This window comes from Scylla paramamosain, unplaced genomic scaffold (assembly GCF_035594125.1).
Source record: "Scylla paramamosain isolate STU-SP2022 unplaced genomic scaffold, ASM3559412v1 Contig34, whole genome shotgun sequence".
NCBI classification, from domain to species: Eukaryota; Metazoa; Arthropoda; class Malacostraca; order Decapoda; family Portunidae; genus Scylla; species Scylla paramamosain.
Window position 1 is genome coordinate 587,681 of NW_026973699.1, and position 14,820 is coordinate 602,500.

Genomic DNA, 14,820 nt, shown 5'->3' on the forward strand with positions numbered 1-14,820 from the left:
AACTTATTGCCTCAGGTCCCTCTCAGTTTCTCGCCGCTGTTGTACCTGCCGTCCTTCACCAGCTGAGCGCCTTGATAGCTCCGCACGCCAACACACCGACCCTGCGCCAAAAAAAAGTCTCGTTTCGCTGTTTGTAATGTCCGAGCGCTGAGGTGTCGGTGTTTCATTCCAGGGTCTTTGTGTGTGTGTGTGTGTGTGTGTGTGTGTGTAATACGAGATGGTGGTAAGTATTCGTGTCTTGCTTTTACCTTTTCCCTGCCGTGCTTGGTCGTGGTGGTGGTGATGGTGGTGCAAAGTGACGTGGTGTAAGGTGACGTGTCCATACCATCACTATCTCTCTCTCTCTCTCTCTCTCTCTCTCTCTCTCTCTCTCTCTCTCTCTCTCTCTCTCTCTCTCTCTCTCCTCTGCTTTCTGCTAATTCTTTCCCTGTTTTAGTGTTGTGGGACCATGTTATCGCCCGTCCTTCTCTGCTTCCTGCTAATTCTTCTACTTCCTCTCCTCTGCTTCCTGCTGATTCATCCCTACAGTATGAGTTGTGTGACCATAGCATCGGTTTTCCCCCTTATAGTCCTACTAATTCTTCCGGTTCCTTTTCACTGCTTTCTGCTCATTTTTCTCCTGCTTCTGTATGTTTTGCCACCACCACCACCATCACCAAAAACTCCCCGACCCCTCATTACCACCACAACCATCATGCACTACCCGATCTCTCACCACCACCACTACCACCACCACCACTTAGCAGGCCGCCATTCCCGCCAGCAGCAGGCCGCACACGAGCTTCTCTCACACAGGTAGTTCACGCCCGCCACGCCAGGCTGGAAGGATGTGAGGCGCTGCAGATCACACACACACACACACACACACACACACACACACATCAACATTGCGATCAAACTAAAACATTAAATACATGAGGTCCTTGCTTCTTTACTGCTTTACTTCATTACTTCTATGCAATACATCTCAGATCCAGCTTTAAAAATATTTCCTAACTAAAACCTTCACCATACAAACAAATCAAGTACAATTAAATTCCTGTTTCACAAGTATTATTTACCGAGGCAAAATCGTTGCTACCATCCCTACATCAAGCTTTATAAAACGTAGCACACACACACACACACCGCCACTCCCATTCCGTCATTTCATCCCGGACAGTATTCATTGTATCCTGAAGGCGACTGAGTCATTAGTGGCAGTTCCGGCAGCGTGCGGGAAGCCCCTCGCCACACACAGGATTATTTTTTATATTGCATCTTTAATCAGACTTTGAACAGCAGCCGCTTTTTAACTATTCACTTCCTGATAAATGCTGAAGCTCTCCTGTCAGTTATGGGTCCGTTTTCTTTCCTTTTTCTTCTCTTTTTCTGAGAAATGAAAAAAGCTACTTCAATTTCTTTCTTATCATTCTTTGGTCGTCTGTCTGTCTGGGTTTGTCTTTTTGTCCTTGTTCGTTTGTGTTCCTGTCTGTCTGTCTGTCTGTCTTGCTCTCTCACTCTCTCTCTCTCTCTCTCTCTCTCTCTCTCTCTCTCTCTCTCTCTCTCTCTCTCTCTCTCTCTCTCTCTCTCTCTCTCTCTCCAGGATAAGGTACCAAACCGGTTAAGAATACAGTAAGGAAGAAAAACTGTTTGGGTGTTTGTTGATGAATATTTATAAACGTCGCTGAAAAGTCTTGTGTGGAACAAAAGAAGGTACTTGTGTTAAATTAAGCTGAGATTCTGCCTCTTACAATGAAACAATAAAAAAAAAAAATAAATAAATAAAGTAAATAAAACATAAGGTCAACATTATAAACGTAGCTTAGAAACTCGTGTAAAAAGTTAAGGAAGGCTTTTCTAAATTAAGCTTAAAAGTTCTTGCCTGTATTGAATTATTGAAATTCTCCTTCACTTTTACTCAATATGAAATTGTAGAAAAAAAACAACAACTCAGGTGACAAAAATTTATGTACGTCGTTTTAGAAAGTGTTATAAGGAACGATACAAGGAGTGTTGGATGGAATTACTTGGAGTCGTGAGGTGGTTTAAAAATTCCCTTCGCTAGTTAATCTGTGCCTCGTGCTTACATAACATAGAAAAGGAAGACAGAAAAAGAGAAAGAAAAAGAGAGAGCTAATTTAGATTTATTACCATAGCAGAGGAAGCTGAATAAAAGAGTAAGGCTCGTTAAATGTCATCATGTGAAGTGGATTTTTATGTTACTTTGTATTTATGTGAAATAGTGAGACAAAAACATATCAAGAGTCTGGTGAGTGTATTAACTTTCAGAAAATATTGTGTAAAGAGAAAAGTGTTGTATATTGACACCTGTGCAGTGGTGAGGCGACTGAGGAAGCTCCTGTCACCATTGAATATCTGCCTTACTTCAACCTAACCTAACCTAACCTAACCCAACCTAACCTAACCTAACCTAACCTAACCTAACCTAACCTAACCTAACCTAACCCAACCTAACTTAACCTAACCTAACCTAACCTAACCTAACCAAACCCAACCCAACCCAACCCAACACAACCCAACCCAACCCAACCCAACCCAACCCAACCCAATCCAACCCAACTTAACCTAACCTAACCTAGCCTTACTTTAACTTAATATCGATACGAACCAGTCAGGAAAAATCAAGTGTGTGGTGACTTTATTAACGCTGCTTCAGAAAGTACTGTACTATAAATATAGGTCGCACGTGGTGAAATTACTCAGAATGATGAAGTGGTTGAGAAATTTCCCCTACTAGTGAATGCCCGCCTCGCACTTACCTAACATGAACTACTGAGACGAAAAATAAAGTCTAGTGATTTATAAAATCACTAGACTTTATTTTTTCGTGTTTTAACGTAGAAAAAAAGTGCAAAAACTTATGTTAAATTAAATTAGTGGGAGTGGTGTGGAGCTTCAGCATTCTACGCCTCCACTGATGAATCTCCAGCACACACTTACCTCACAGAGTATTAAGAGGGAGACAATAGCAGTGTTCATATAAGGTAACATACAGTGTGGCATAAAAAGTCATGTTATATTTAATTATTCTGAGTAGTGAGGAGGTCAAACTCTTCACGCCTCCAGTAGTGAAGCTCCACCACACAATTGTGAAATATTAACGGGTAAAGTCTCTCTGGTGATCATATAAAGCATAATGAAACAAAGTAGTATAGAAACTCACGTTAGATTTGATTACTTTGACACGCACACACACACAATAATTCTTCCACATACTCGTACTGGCCTCTTCCTTCCACCCAACCATTCCTCTTCCACTGTTTCCATCCCCACCCAGCTATCCCCACACCCAGCCTGTCATCCTCTTGCCTAGTCATCCCTTTCTTTCCTGTCCTGCCTTATTCCCTATCCAAGTTATTCTCCACTCTGTCCTAGCCATCTCACAACCAGCCTGCCCTACACTACCTATCCATCCCTCGCTCGCCTGACCTTCCTCAACCTCTTGTGACGTCGCAGATCTCTAGATGGACGGCACTTGGAACTGAATCCTGAGACGAATCATCTTGGCAGCGCGAGACTCAAGGGACGAGGCTGATATGATTGTGTGTGGCGTAAATGTAAGTATTTAGCTTACCACAAATAGTTGTATAAGTATACAGGTCTTCTGCAGTTTATTCTTCCTATATACTGATGAGTCTTGCGCACCAGATAACAATATTGCTTCTCCTATCGCCGTTTCCTAGAGTGAGGGGTTGGCTCCTTGTACGAGTCTTCTCCAGTTCTTTCTGTCCATTGCATCTTCCTCTGTGACTCCCATCCTTTCCAGTTCTACCGCAATTTCTTCCCTCTATCTCACTCTGTCTCATTGTAAGCAGCAATGTTCCTGCGTCACCTCATCTTGGTTTTTGTGAGTCATGTTAATTACTCACAGGTTGGTTACGAGCTGAAACGCTCGAGCTGCTTCACTGCGTCACTCACTGTTCATGCTCATCTCTATCAGCGTCCACGTCTTCTTTATTGACAGCATAACTCTTATTTCCATATAAAAAAAAAAAAACTATATTAGTATGTAAAATTATGATACATTCGTGTGAATACAATTTCTTGGACGGATATCACGCCGCTGCCTCTATGTATTTACAGAACAAGCCAGCGCCAAGTACACGAGTTGGGACGAAACGACACCGTGACGCAGTGGGCCTCTGGTCTCGTGGAGAGTGATCTGCCGTAAGAGGAAGAATGCACGTGAGTTTTGTCCTGGCCACGGAATTCCGGATAACGCAGGTGTTTGGGAGAGTGGATGATCAGACAGGACTGAGTAGATGCTGAGTCTCGAGAGTGAACTGTGTGGTGCAGGACTGTAGCGGTTATGCAGTCTCTTTTTAACGAGAGACACATCGTGGAGGAGGCTGGCGAGTGCTCTCAACACACGTGACGGAGCGGCGCCATGGTAACTGTCACCGTGGCCAGGAAGTCTCTTGTGCTGAACACTGCAATGTTGTGTTATCAAGACTGTGTATTGGTGCAGCGCATACAGTCGGATCACTAAGCGTGTTGTAGTGATGAAACTATGGAAACTATGGCGAATGATTATTGATCGTTGGAAAAAAGCATAGGTGTGATAATAATTCGGTGCTTGAGTTACACTAACACTCCATCACTACCGCCACCACGGCCATCACCACCGCCATAACCACCGCCGCTACTAAGAGTAAGTACATGATTCTTGTTCTCGTTAGTAGTGAGAGGAAGGAAATATCTCCATTTTTCCCCCGTATACTGTGGAAGTGCTGCCTCAACACACCGCCGCCGCCGCTATGAGAAGTACATGATTCTTGTTCACCTTTACAGTGTTGTGTTGGTGGGTGGCTGCGGCTGTGATAGGAAGTATTGTTACACCGTTATGATAGCGCTGGTCGTGCGAGTGAGGTAACAACTCGGAACAATTCCTAGTATTAAAGAAAGGTCACATTGTTTGCTACAGAAGACCATACGGCATGGAAGTGGGGATAGCGGTCTTTTGATGAAAAAATAAAGACCAGGAAATTATATTTTTTACACGTATCGTTAAGCTGAAGTACCATGCGTAGTAGTAATCAAATTAAACAGTATAATATCAAATGAAAACCATAGATATACTCACCAGCACACACACCTACGGTACACTGAAGCCACAGAAAAGCTTATAAAGATACGGAAGAAGCAATGAAAAGACACGAGACCCGGAACCCCGGCTGCACTTCGCTCCCGGCTTCACATTCCCGGCTTAAACCAGCCAAGAATTGCACTTTTTTTTTAAATTATTATACAGAGAATGAGAGAGAGAGAGAGAGAGAGAGAGAGAGAGAGAGAGAGAGAGAGAGAGAGAGAATGTACGTGGTGTGTTTTACTTCTCATACTCATTTCCAGCATTTCTTTTTCTCCTGCCGCTGAAAATTATGACCGCGCTGCCAGGGACTTTGTACTTACTCTCACCATTTTTCAGTCCAGTTCACTAATGCAGGAGTAAAGCCACATTTTCTCTCTTTAATCTCTTGTAATTGTCAACACCAGAACGATCTCCATTATTTCTTATTGAAGCCACATTTTTTCTCTTTAATCTCTTGTCAACACCAGAAGGATCCCCATTATTTCTTATTTAAGACACATTTTTTCTCTTTAATCTCTAGTCAACACCAGAAGGATCTCCATTATTTCTTATTTATCTTCCTATGAGTTGAATTAGTTCAGTGAAGGAATACCATGACACACCTGGAACTGGTCTTGGTGTCTGGAACTTTTCGTTTTGTTGTTTTTATGTGTAAACACGAAGGTAGTTTGATTCTGGTTTATAATGATGGTAATAGCAGAAGTAGTAGTAGTTGTTGTTGAAGTATTAATGTTAGTAGTAGTAGTAGTAATCGCAGCAGCAGCAATAGTAGCAGTGTACTTTCAATACATAATCTACACAGTACCTGTATAGTCCTTACCACCACCACCACCACCATCACTTCTACTACCTCCAGCATGTCAGTGGGCGGAGTTTTGGGGATTCACAAGACACACAATACTCTTACATTTTAAAACATTTTCCCAACCCCTGGCATGTCTTGTGCGGCGTAAATTATGAAACAAGAGGGTCCGCGTGCTCCCCGTCCTGCCCTGCGGCTTAGCAAGGGGGAGAGGCGGCCTCCACTTAGACTCTGTTTTGATCTGTCCCTTAAAAACTGCTTGAGTAGCAGCTGGCGGGTCCGAGGCAGGCGGCAGTAACCCAAGACAAGGACACACCTGCCGGCCTGCGTTTTGTACTAAGAGATAAGGAAGAGTCGCTATGATTAAAAACGAATTTAAAGATTGCTTATGGAGAGAAATGCGTGTGGCTGGCGTGTCATAAGCAACGTGTGCGTTGCTTCAGTTAATGATCTCGACGTCTCACCTGGCAGGCCTCTGTGTTTTAGTCCGAGATGTAGAGGAGTCTCTGTGACCAATGAGCGAACCAAAAACATCGCTTATTCAAATCATTGTGTGTAGCGTGTGTCAGAAGCTTTATGTGTGTTGATTCTGTTCATGACGTTGTCACACCTGCCCGGCCTGTGTCTCAGGTAAGAGATGAACTAAAAGATCGCTGATGCAACGGAGGAGTGTATTAGTTTGTCAGAAGCAGCGTGTGTTGATTCTGTTCATGATCTCGTTGTCACACCTGCTTTGCCTCCACCATAAGAGATGACGATGACTTGCTGTGATTAATGAATTAAATGAGCTAAAAAAGATCGCCTAGCGTGTGCCAAAGGCAACGTCTGTTGATTCCGTCCGTAATCTTGTTAGTCGGGAGCAGAGGCGAGGCAGGGATGAGTCTTTAGTTTATTCTGGCGGAACTCACACCAATCCACTGCCGCCCTCATGAAATGTGTATGCATCGGTGTTAAAAATGCATCACATGTTGTGCCTTTCTCTCTGTCTCTCTTTCCTTCTCTGCATAAATGATGTCGATCTAAAAATTACTCCATTCAACGTCAAAAATAATTATTTAAAGGATTGTTTGTTTGTTTATTCTGGACAGTAATTGTGTGCTGGTTTGGGGTCACTTTTTGCTGGGAGGGAGGGAGGACCTGGGAATGTGTGAGTTCACCTTTATATATATATATATATATATATATATATATATATATATATATATATATATATATATATATATATATATATATATATATATATATATATATATATATATATTTTTTTTTTTTTTTTTTTTTTTTTGAGGATTGAGTTTTTTTTTTTTTTGAGGATTGAGAGTGTGTGTGTGTGTGTGTGTGTGTGTGTGTGTTAAGTCGTCTTGTTTTTAGCTGAAAATTTTGTAAAATAAAAAGAAAAAAAAAAGCGTAGGAGAAGAGAACAGAGGATGAGGAGGAAAACATGAGAGTAATGAGGTGAATAGAGATGCCAGTGACCTCAACCGTGCATTCTTCCCAAGCACGTGCACAGACACTCAAGACTTGACGTTTGTGTGTGCGTGCGGGTGCGTGCGTGCGTGCATGTGTGTTAACCTGCTGGTGTTGGCTTGATAACACCACCAAGCAGGCAGCACGCACCATATGGAGTACTTTACTTAATGCCACGCAAATGAAGAGAACCCACGCTCAGGAATCCTGACAGGAGGCGACATGGGGTGGGGAGTGACTGGCTTATGTAACGCAGGTGCTGTCTTGTGTGACGGAGGGAGAGGGAAGGGAGGTGCTGTCTTGAGTGACGGAGGGCGAGGGGAGGGACGTAAGTTTTATCGATTTTTTTTTTTCAAGGAGGTGCTGTGCTTTTGATTTTATTTGAAGTGAAGGATGAAAAGTACGCCGGAAGATTAAAATTTCAACACAAATAAAAACATTAAAAAAAATAAATAAATAAATGAAAAATCACAGAATCACATCGGAACCATATTTCTAAACAGTCCTAATGAGAGAACAAAGCGTTTAAGAATAGAGACCTCGCTGACAGGCGAATCGTGACGCAGGGCTGCTGAGGTGCGGAGCGGCGAGGGGTTGTCACGTCACGGTGGCTACGGCGGGAGAGTCAGCAGCGGTCCCTCGGCGACAGGGAATCAATACCAGGGCTTCCAACACTTCCTTCATAATTCAAGGAGAAAATCACTGAAATGTGCTATCCATTGCGTCCATTAAACACACGAGGTGGAGGCGACAGTGGCCTGAACATTGTGTCCCGGAGCTAACGAGGAAAGTTGTGTGTGTGTGTGTGTGTGTGTGTGTGTGTGTGTGTGTGTGTGTGTGTGTGCGTGCAGGAGGAAGCGTGAAAATAAGTGGGTGTTGGATGAGGATTATTTATTTATTTGCATGAGAGAGAGAGAGAGAGAGAGAGAGAGAGAGAGAGAGAGAGAGAGAGAGAGAGAGAGAGAGAGAGAGAGAGAGAGACTGACTGACTGACTGACTGACTCCACATCCACACCCACCCATCGACCCACACACACACACACACACACACACACACACACACACACACACACACACACACACACACACACACACACACACACACACGCACGCACGATATTAATAAGAATATAAGCCCATAAGCTATAAAGGTGAGTCATTAAAGTAATAAAAGCAGCATGAGAAAGACGTGGGACGGAAAAATAAATGTCAGAGCGTCACACTTTCGGTTTCTCGTTTCTGCAATCCTAAAGGTGTCCAGTGGCAGTTATCGGGGTTTACAAGAGTGTTCCCATGATTACTAATAGTTTAACTGGCTTTATTAATTTCTTTCTTTATTTATTTATTTGAGGGAGAAGGTTTTCATTTTTTTTTCTTTTTTTGTACTAATGGCAGTCAGCAAGTCCGTCAGTTAGTTCATCAGTTAGTCTGTCACTCACCCAGTCAGTCTGTTAGTCAGTCAGTCAGATAGGCAGCCGGACATACGTAGAGCGCCAGACGCCATGGCTGAAAAATTTAGGCAGAAATAATGTTTTCCGTATCGCTGCCAAATATAAATATGTTCATCAATTCTGTTTTACAGGGAGGCTATTTTGCCATGGAAGTATTTAAAGTGAGACCAAATAATATTCTCGTGAATAATTAAATCGGATCGAAACTGATATTTTGCAAATAAAACATTTCACGCAGGGAAGCCACAAAACGCTTGACTTCTGATCTTTCTAAAATTTCTGATTGGGGCAGAGCAAACTTGGTATTGTTCAATGCCTCAAAAACTCAATTTTTCCATCAATCAACTCGACACAACCTTCCAGACAACTATCCACTCTTCTTCAATGACACTCAACAGCCCCCCTCTTCTACACTGAACATCCTCGGTCTGTCCTTTACTTATAATCTGAACTGGAAACTTCACATCTCATCTCTAGCTAAAACAGCTTCTATGAAGTTAGGTGTTCTGAGACGTCTCCGCAAGTTTTTCTCACCCCCCCAGCTGCTAACTCTGTACAAGGGCCTTATCCGTCCATGTATGGAGTATGCTTCACTTGTCTGGGAGGGTTCCACTCATACTGCTCTTGTAGACAGGGTGGAATCAAGAGCTTTTCGTCTCATCAACTCCTCTCCTCTAACTGACTGTCTTCAGCCTCTCTCTCACCGCCGCAATGTTGCATCTCTAGCCGTCTTCTACCGCTATTTTCATGCTAACTGCTCTTCTGATCTCGCTAACTGCATGCCTCCCCTCCTCCCGCGGCCTCGCTGCACAAGACTTTCTTCTTTCTCTCACCCCTATTCTGTCCACCTCTCTAACGCAAGAGTTAACCAGTATTCTCAATCATTCATCCCTTTCTCTGGTAAACTCTGGAACTCCCTGCCTGCTTCTGTATTTCCACCTTCCTATGACTTGAATTCCTTCAAGAGGGAGGTTTCAAGACACTTATTCATCAATTTTTGACTACTGCTTTGACCCTTTTGTGGGATTGGCATTTCAGTGGGCATTTTTTCTATTGGATTTTTGTTGCCCTTTGCCAGTGTTCTTCCTACATAAAAAAGAAAATAATAATAACTTTTACATATTATTCGTGAAATAAAAACGGTGATCATGCGACCGGGGATCAGCGACACGCGCGCCTGTGACTCCACCACGACTGGGATAAATGTAGTAGTGGTTTATTTTTAGAGGCTGCTAATTATAAGGTAGAATAATCAGGTACGCTGAGGTCATGCATGGAGTAGTGAGTGTGAGTTAGTGTGGTAGTAATGAGTGGTCAATAATGAATAAATAAATAAAATAGAAAAATATAAAAGCTAGCATGAGAGAAAGATGACACGGAAAGTTACGTGGCATTTGTTTTTCTTTTGACGACAGAGAAATAACATTGTTTTGTTTACCACACAGAACCATTGTGAAGGACACTGACAAAACTACAAGTGTGGGAAAGAGAAGCAGCCTGGATAGTTAACATGGCATTGGAGTTATTTCAGCTCGTGACGTGACCAGCACAGAGAAGCAATACAGTTCAGGTTTACCACACAGAGAACCTTTACTGAAGCGATACTGAAAAAAAGATACAAGTGTAAGAAAGAGATGAGAAGGAGAATTTTGTGGCAGGCTTATGTTATTTCCATCACAGAGACGAAAATTAATATACCTTACACATAATACACAGGTTACTGTTGTGAGAGAGACGCACAAATGCAAGAAAGAGATGAGACACGGAGAATTACGTGAGGATTGTTTTGTTTTCCCTTCACATTGCTTAGACTCGCCACTCTGGAAATCATCGTGGAAGGACAGAAAATAATAATTAAATAAATACGTGCAAGAAAAACAGAAGATAAAAATAACGTAAGATCTTGGGAATTACCACCATAGAAGGGAAAGGAAAGAAAAATCGTGAAAGAAACACACACACACACACACACACACACACACACACACACACACACACACAATATCTAAGAGATAATACGGACTTTGTTACAAGGTTTGGGGTTATCAATGTAGTTTATCTTCGCCTACACTGAGGAAACATAAGAGACAGAATTGTAGCGTACGTAATTGTGTAGTCACCGCCGGACCTCACCAGACAAGAATAAATCTGAAACGTACATAAAAAAAGCGGGATAAAGGAGGATTCCATGTCTTACAATAGCAGTTCCCGGGAGACTTGGTCGGTGGGAGGAGAAAACAAGAAACTCCTGTGTGTGACATTGCCACAAGATTAAACAAATTAATGGTCCGCACAACCTGTTGGGGAGGCGGCTATGCGGGGGGAGGGGAAGGGAGTGAGGGAGTGTGATAGAGAAAGGAAAACATTGCGAGGGAAGGGTAAGGAAATGTGACAGGGAAGGGAAACATAGAGTGGTATTTGTGTCTCGCAGCGTCATGATTGGATGCGTGTAGGAAGAGTGGCGGTGGTGTTAGAATTATGATTGTGTTGCTGTTGTTAGTGTTGATGGTGGTGCTAATGAGTGTGTTAAGGGTTGTTATGTTGTGGTATTGATGGTTGTAGTGGTGATTATGGTAGTGTTAGGCTTGTTATTATAATGTGTGTTAGTAGTGGGGATGGTGGTGTAATAATAATAATAATAATAATAATAATAATAATAATAATAATAATAATAATGATAAAAACTGCAGCAGCAGCAACAACACTGGTAGCAGCAAAAGATTATTATAAAAACTAACAGTAATGTAACTTCCTAACATGGTCACCCTTCACTTAATTAGCACCAGTGAGTTTGTCAGGCTGCCAGGAGTCAGTCCCCACAGCACGCGTCACTGGCCCCCTGTACCGGCTGGTGTGCCCTGTGATCCACACACCTACTGTCTCCCTCTCTCAGGTTCCCTTCAAGAGTGTGTTAGGCCTCGTTAGCCTCCTCACTGCCTCTCCCCAGCGCTCTACGAAGGTTGTATCTGTGTTTCCTGCTACCCTTACCTCTACTACCTCTGCCTTGCCCCCTCTCCTCTACACAGGGGTTGATAGACACCTGCAGGGTGAAGAGGGGCGGTTCTGAACGGGTCTGTCTTATGGAGCAGTGAAGGGATTGGCTGGATTAGTAGCGGGTAGCGGTGAGCGGAGTTAATTGTGTGTAAAACCAATTGAGGGATAGATCAGAGACACGTGGAGAGGGGCCGCTGTGGTGTGGGTGTTATGCATCGCTAATGGTATTACTTTCTTGAAAGGCCAACTGAGCATCTCTTGCCCTTGCGCTGTTTGCATCTACTCAGGCGAGTCTGGAATGAGGCGGACGTGAAGGGCTGCAGGTGATGGCTGGTGCTGTAATCCCTGGCGTGGACTGGCTACACGTGTCTGAACTCAGGTTATGCTTGTGTGGGAAGACTTGGAGACTGAGGCGTAGTTTGGAATTGTGACCTGTTGACTGTTGTTTTGGCTTCTTAAGCTCTTAGGTTCATAGTATAATTTCCAAATACTTAGTGAGGTTACAGGAATTTTTCCAAATAGTTATACTTTCGTAGTTTATACAGTGCCTCTGAAATAATGAGTTCTGCTGTATGCAGTTTTATAATCTTTTCCTAATAACTATTCTGCTCTGTACGTTTTTGTAAAGCCTGAAAAAAGGAGGTTCTGCTGTGTATTTTTGTAGGGTCCTTGGGATAGTCGGTATGCTGTATGCTTTAATAGGCTTTTCAAATATGATTTCTGCTGTGTGCATTTCTGTAAGGTCTCTGAAACAGCACATTGCGTCAGGGTTGTGTCCCAGGTGACGTCTGGCCAGCACAGGAGCAGATGGCAAGAGAGGGAACGCTGGATTTCTTGCCAATGGTTTGTTTCCTTTGGGCGACAGCGGATCAGTTCACCTTCCCCTCCAGTAACGGATCACTGTGTACCTCTGCTAATGGCTTCTCCTCTCCCTCCGAGCTGCGTCTTCCAGTTGTCACCACCTGGGTTTCATTTGTCACCATCCTTAACCATTCTTAACTATCCCAAACTTCTCTATTTTCCGCCACTTTCTTTACACACACACTCACACACACACATACACACACACACTCTCTCTCTCTCTCTCTCTCTCTCTCTCTCTCTCTCTCTCTCTCTCTCTCTCTCTCTCTCTCTCTCTCTCTCTCTCTCTCTCTCCTACTTCATTAGAAAAGTAATTGCATCTAGGAACAGAAAAGTCATGGTCAGTCCTGTGATTCAGCAATATTTCTAACACAGTGATGGTTATTGGAATGTTATATTATGAAGAAGATCTCAAGGGAACTGACGATTATTAAGTATACAGTTAAGACACTTCAAATTTTGGATGATACATTGTTTTTATATTTTACCCTATAGGAGTCATAACTTTTGTCCTTCTTACACACTTCATAAAAATATGCTAGAAAGAGTAATATATTGTTGGATGTCTTGGCGCGCTTCCCTTCACGGTTGTGTAATGATGTCCTCTCATCCAGGGAGTTGCTCATCCTGTCATTAACCTCTTTAATCTCTCCTCGAGGCTCCTCTGCTTAACCTCAATAACCTCGTCTCCGTGGATGTGCTGTGACGAGTTTTCCGCCTCGTATTAAAAAGGTTCTCATTATCGTATATTTGAAAGCCTTACGTAACACATTGCTGACGTGTTTTCTCTTTGTACTATTGAGGCTTTTCCACTTTTCTTTACTTTATCTCCATTCGCCTTGATTTTCGTTATTTATCAAGATTCGCGGGACTTCTGATTTCGCTTTTCATTTCGTTCTTGCCTAAGAAAAATAAAATTGATATAATTTGTCAGACTCTACGCAGATACTTTAGTTTTGTCTTATTTGTTTCAACAGTTTTCCTCCCAGTGCCTTTGTTCCAGACAGCTGTGTGATAATTGTGACTAGTTTCATCAATATTTCCCATCTGGATAACCTTGCACTCCACCACTCCTTCCCGGCATGTCAGTCAAATACTTCACGGGAAGGCAATGCACAAATGCACTCTGCTCTGCTTCTACCCCGGAACACTAAATTTGTTGTTTGTGCGGCAGAGCAAAAACACAGATGTCTATTTACATTAAAAGTTTGCCTCGTTGCTCCTCGCCAAAAATAGAAAATATTTTAACATAATGGAATTTCTGTTACATGTCGCATAAGAAATAACATTTTTGAATTTCTTATTCTTTTCATCCATCTTGAAAACATAAGAAATCAATGAGTTAATATTATCATTGCATAATATTGAGAAAAATAAGTTGGCAGAGAAAAGGTCCCTTGAAAGGTTTAACAACCTAACATAAAGTAAGGAGCCTGCAAAAGGTCAGTCAGTCCACACAAGGCAGCTCTTGAGCACTTAATAAAGCTTACCACCTGCAATATTCATCCAGGAATTCATCTGACATCTTAAAGAAATCTAATGTCTATGGACTTTGCTGCACGACACTATTTGTAGACAGTTCCTTACAACTTCCTTTATTTTCTTATGGTCTCATGCTCTTATATCAGAATTGTGCACCAGCTTTAAGACCATATTCGTAAACACCCTTGCCAGCGTCCTGACTACTTCCAGACGTCTCCACCTGAAGTATCACGGATCTTTAAGGGTGTTTTCATGGTTGTAGTGGCAGACTGACTAGCTCCCTACATTGTTAACAAGAAAAGCTCTCTGGAGAACCTGGCCAGTCATCTCTGAATACTGACTTTACTACCACAAGTGCTTCATGGATCTCCCCACCTTCGCAGTCTGGGTGTTGTGGATATGTAATGTACCGTACCATGTTTCATTTTGTACCTCCATTTATTGTACGCTTGGCAACCCTGTAATCCTCAGTCTGGCTGGTGCTTCCGAGGTAGTTACGCGCTCAGGGTCTGCCACGGCATTGTTCCTTTGTTCCTGGCCTTAATATAGAAACCACAGTCTGCACGTGTTTCTGTAAAGAATCTACAACTTACTGGCTGTCCTGTTCCGACACCTACCTCACTGTGTATCTGTTACAGTCAATACCTGAATCCAGACAATTTGTAAAGTGA

The 14,820-nt window shown here is 42.7% G+C and overlaps 1 long non-coding RNA gene across 2 annotated transcripts in view; it reads left to right on the forward strand.

The window, feature by feature from the left end:
* Positions 1–14,820, forward strand: part of LOC135097849 (uncharacterized) — a 53,916-nt gene that overhangs the window by 10,109 nt on the left and 28,987 nt on the right. For both annotated transcript variants that reach the window (XR_010266222.1, XR_010266223.1), the window contains exons 2-3: positions 3,460–3,560; positions 4,087–4,654. This is a non-coding gene — a long non-coding RNA (uncharacterized LOC135097849). The remainder of the gene's footprint in view (positions 1–3,459; positions 3,561–4,086; positions 4,655–14,820) is intronic.